Source organism: Belonocnema kinseyi, chromosome 1 (assembly GCF_010883055.1).
Source record: "Belonocnema kinseyi isolate 2016_QV_RU_SX_M_011 chromosome 1, B_treatae_v1, whole genome shotgun sequence".
Taxonomy (NCBI): Eukaryota; Metazoa; Arthropoda; class Insecta; order Hymenoptera; family Cynipidae; genus Belonocnema; species Belonocnema kinseyi.
The window spans coordinates 22,306,337-22,312,125 of record NC_046657.1 but is presented as its reverse complement, the minus strand read 5'-3'; positions in this window follow the sequence as shown (position 1 = coordinate 22,312,125).

Here is a 5,789-nt window from a genome sequence, read left to right as displayed (position 1 = left end):
TAAAAAAAGTTGGAACGTTCAAAAAATATCGAGGTTCAGAAAAAAGATAAAATAATTTTCAGTGAAGTTCCTACCAAAATGCAGTACCTAAACGTACTTTATAGTACTCTAATACATTTTCCAAAATTTCAGCTCGATATTTTATTTATAAAAAAAGCTCTTAGGTTTAAAAAAACATTCAGTGAACTGAAAAAGTGAGGTCGGTAATATAGATATTTAGCTGTGTCACATGCCCTTAAAGAAAAAATAAACTTAAAAAAATAAATGGTGGAACAAACTTGCTCAAGAAGGCCTTAAAAGAAGGATTTTCTTATAAAAAACTGTTTTTAAAAACAAATACTATGAAAAAATCAACTTGTGAAGACTTATCTTATTTTAATTATTTTGAAGAAATTAATTTTTTTGAGTGTTTAGTTTTAAAAACAGTTTTTTTTAAGAACATAATTCTTTTTAAGGTGCTTCCTAAGTCTTGATTTTTAGTCCATGTATTACAAATGACAACTTTTCTCCTGCAATTATAAATTGTTTTGACGTAATATGTTAGGGGCATAATCAAAAGAACTAAATATAATACCGATTAAAGCCCTTTTTTGAAAAATGATTTTTTTTTTAATTCAATGAAAATGATGCATTTTATGCGCCTGGAGACGAGCAAACCGTCATCGGGAGTGTACGCATGATGAATCGAAAACAGGGGCTTCCGTTTTAAGAAGGACACAGCCGGAGGTTAAGGGTGTAATTTTTTGACAATATTGGATTGTTGGGGGTATACTGACTGCCTGTAATGCCCCGCCCACCCTTCCTATTTTAGGATTAGAACCTATCGAGAGAAGTACAAAATTATTAAAATATTAAGGTTTCGAATTTTAATAGGCTAGATTACGTTCATTAGATAATGTTGAGATAATTAAAAAAATATTTTAAAAAATCCCTTCTTCCCTTCAATTTCTGTCCAGAGTTTTGGAAATTTTGTATTCACTTTAAGATGTCCATCATTATTGACAATATTGACCAATTTCCCTAATCTTTATTTTTAATTTTTTTGTAAATTATTTTAGGAAATTGATTCAGCTTATTAAAATTTCATTGAGCCATGTTTTACGCAATCATCATCGATTGCAGGTGAAAGAGTTGTTGTAATGTAAAACGATTACTGCATTCATGTTTGTATTGATTATTGCCAAGTGATTTAGTTTCGTCTTTATTGAATGACAAAAGCAAATCTAAGGAAATCAGAAATATGCCCCGTACGCATAAACAATGTGATCGAAATATTTTCGCAAAAAAATATACCTTGCTTCTCTTCTTTCAGATTCTGAGACAAAAAATGCTGAAGTAAGATATTGCGCAAATATGATTACACAAACTTTATTATTTCCAATTGTGTATTCACAAATCACGCACTTTTAATTATTAAAAATCGTTCATGTTTTAATAAAATGAATATTTCGATGCAATGAATTGGAATTCATATCAGAAAAAAAGTATTTTTTTACTTTTATATGGCTGAGCCTGTTAAAGAGATGAGACAAAGTTATAGCAATATAATAGGAAGTTACATCAAAAGTTCGACGACACCCAGCGAATGTACAAGATTTGCAGAAACTCATTTTTTTACAAATGCTTTTTTTGATATTTTTCATTAACTGCAAAATCGATATATTAGACTTTTATTTTTAGTAAATTTTATAGTCACATAGGAAACAAATGACTACTTTAAAATTTGTGTTTGAGAATCTAAAAGTTAGGCTCAAGAAATAAAATTTTTATTAATAATATTTTTATTTTAAAGGAATATACACGACATCTACATCTAAATATAAGAATCATTGAAAATATCTTTGAGGTTATGTCGATACATAAACAGCCGTCGTTTGACAATTAGGAATACCTATTGGGTCCTGCATGAACGTCAGATTGAAGAAAAAGTATCTCACTACTCATCCTCTAAGTTTTGAGTGTCAGCATTAGGAAATTTCTTAGCAAATAAAAAAATGCCAAAAAAACCTTGCGTTTTTTTTAGTATCCATCAAAGTAACCAGTAATAACTTTCATATTTCACAACAGAAGTTGCTGAATAAAAGATTAAAATTTGTTGCAGAGGTGCAGGAAACTATTTGCCAAAGGATTTTTCTATCCATTTTACTTATCTTTTTGCGTTGTTTTCCATCGACGTAATGTCCATAAACACCCTCGTTTCATGTTGATGGCAAAAATGATTTTTCACCATAAAGTTTTGTCTGGTGCTATTGGTATCATTTTACAAGATCTCCTTGCGAGTTAGATTCACGTTTCTGGAATATTCACTCTGAGTACTTATTGATTTATCATGATTTAATTTAATTCTTTGAAATTATTTTGAATTTTTATAGTTCACTTAAATTGTTCTAAATTTACTCACTTTTACTTAATTTAATGCCTTTTTCAACACTTTTTTATCTAATTGATCTTAAGAGGATCAAATGGCAAAATGATCACAGGATTTGAAATATTTGATTTTTTTAAATTCCTAGGCATATTTAAGATATTCTAAAAATTTTGAAAGATTTAAAAATGTTAATGGATTCCAGTAATATAATAGGATTTGAAAGGACTTAAAATAATTGAGGGTATTAAAGAATATTCGCAGGCACTTTCAAGAGCTTCAAAAAGTCTATTTTGATAACAAATAAAAAATATAATTATTTTTTATGAAATAAAAGGCTTAATATGTATATTAAGATAAAATCTGATATATAGATTTTGCAGTTAACTACAAATATTTTTAAAAAAGTTTTTGTATACAAAAAAATGAAAACTGAGTTTCCGCAAATCTCGTACATACGCCGAGTGTCGTCGAACTTTTGATGTAATTTCATATTATGTTGCTGTAACTTTGTCGGAAATGAATTTAAATTCTTCACATCCTAATATTTATTTCAATAAAACATGGATGATTTTCAAACATTAAAGGTGGGTAATGTGCGCATAAATCATTAAAAATTAAAAAATTTGTATTATTTATTTGCGGTTAGGCTACGTAATAATTATTGTATATTATCTTAAATAATCATTACGTTGGGATTAATTATCATTTAGGCAATCAATCATTAATTTCAAAAAAATTTAATGAAAAATTTGAGATAAAATTATATGTTTTAGAATATTATAAATATAATACAGAGCATTATTCATATTATAATTATTATAAATAATATATATACTAAACATTTGTCATAAGGACAACCGCAGGATTTCACCGGAAGCGGGTGCTAATCTGAAGAATTGCACCCGCTTCCAGCGAAATCGTGGTAAAATTTCAGCCACAACCACGTCTCGCGACCGTGAGATAGGTGGTTACAGTCTGTAACGGAATCAATACGACGATCCGGCAAAAGTTTCGTGCACCCTGAGAATGATAAGGACGATTAGTTTAACAGAATATTCCGGGTACAATCGTTGTAACTACCTTATAAGGTCTCTATACCTCTCTTTCTTTTCATTCTCCTTAACTGTGATGTTTTTGTCAGCTCGTGCCGAAAATTCGATAACGAACATGGTTCGCTTCTCGAAGTCAAGAAGAACCATGTCAGGCCTCGAGGGTGCAACAGAAACAATTATCGAGAATATAAAATTTCAGTATATGCGGCACTTCCCATTCTCGACAATTGACTCGATTTCCCTAGGAGCGTTTAGAGGAGTGATATTAAGGTTAATGCCATTAGAGTGATAGAGATGGTAATAAAGCACTCTTAGTGCCGCATTGTGCCTTTGAATGTAGGTCGTTCCCGCGTGAGTTGGACAACTAGATAGTATGTGAGCTAAATGCTCGGGGTGTGCATGGCACGCCCTGCAGCTATCATCGGAAATGTCTTGGCTCAAAATGTGGCGACGGTATGTTAAGGTGGAAATGACACCGTCTTGGCATGTCCAAATGAAACCCTCTGTACCAGACTTCAATCCCGGTGATTTAAGGAAAGCAAACTTTAGCTCACACGACATTGACTGATCCTCCACATTTTTGTGGAAGATACCGTGCATCCTCTTATCGAGGAGCTGTTCACAAAAGTTTTTCTCTTGTGCTTTCTTAATCCGGGCATTCAGGATTGAGTATTAGAGATAGATAAGATTTGATGCATTTTGCTCATCCCTAATACTGAAGTTAAGTTCAAGTGTTTCAGCAGCCTCCTCCACTGCTTTGTACAGAAACGCTCCTTTGCCTTTGTCAATATTCCGCGACCACCTGGACGGCGTGCGATGTACAGTCGCGGAACAGAAAACTTAAGATGCATGCTTTTGTTCATGTGCATAACCTTTCTAACCTTTCTTATCCCGATATCAAGGGATCTGAGTTCGTTCTTCGTCCATGGAACTACTCCAAATGAATAGAGTTCTACCGGGACGGCAAGCATGTTCGTTGCAGATACTTTGTTCCCCGCCGACAGTTCGGCAGACCAAATTTGCCAGATGAGACATTTGTATCTGCTTCGGAGAGTATCTTTTATAGATGTAACATCCTAAAAGCGGCTCTGTGGCACGCCCAGGTATGTATAAGTCTCTCCGGCGTAAAGGTGTCGTATAGCGCTTCCATCAACGAGCTCAGGATCTTCAGGGATGTCATTAAATTTTCTTCGCTTCAAATCAACCTTGGCGCATTTATCTAACCCAAATTCTATTCCAATTTCCTTAGTATATCGTTCGATCGTTTATCCCTTTTAACACTTTTTCCACATCCTCGGTAGTGATGGTTGGGCATTCTTGATCAGGTGTTATGAGGGCATCACATTACTCCTTCAAGCTATTTATACTTTCTGAGTCTTCGTTCAGTCTATGCTGCACTTCGTAAACTTTTCTCCAAAATACTGCCTGATGGTCAGCAGCTTTGACTTGTTAAGTGTGTGATGACGGGTCCGGAGTTCGCGTAGTCAATCACACATTGAATGCGGGACGCGTACTGTGTTGCCCAACCTATCTTTATGGCAAGTTGATGCATTCGCTTTTTGGTCTTATGATCAGCCATTGGTTTTATTTTACGGTTTACATCGAACAAAGCTCTCGCTGTTATAAACTATCGCTCTTCCTGTATTGGATGGCTGCCCACGGTTGGCCTTAGTGTCGCCTCTCTTTCACTGTTACCGGCTTGTTCTAACTGTGGTAGAGTAGGCGTTCCGCTTACATAGTTCCTTTTTCGGAGTAGTTCGGCATGGTTGCGCAGACGTTGCTGTAAAAAGTGCGAAAGCTCCGGGTGTTCCTCGCACCACAGAGCATGCAGCCGTGCCATGTAACCCCGTTCACGGGCCACACTCGCATCGTAGCACTCTAGCAAGTCGTGATTCAGTCGCTCCGTCCACCTAAAGTTTCCGAGATTCCGCCGATCCATCGCATTGAATCCATTTTGATTGACTCCCCCAGCTCTAGAGTGGTCGGCATTGTTGGCCGACCCATTGTCGGGAGCCCTGCGCGTTCTGTTGTTTTAAACCGCACTTACTACAACTATGTTTGGCAAGGATAAGGCTGCGTACTCTGAGAGGTCGCCCGGTATCGCAGAGTCACCGTTCTAGACACCTCACCCAGTTGCCATTCAACTTTCGGAACGGTTTTCACACCTCCGCTTGGGGGTTGAATTCTTCGGGACCACCCCTGGACAATTGTCTGCGACTGCCTATTTATTTTTGTAACCATATTCAGCAGAAACCCTTGGTACTGGGATCCTCTATCCGCAACCCGATGATGCGTTCGGTGGCTTTGTCATAGGCCCTTCGGTTTGATTCTAGAGGAATCAAATACGAACCGAAAAAATGCGTATTTCA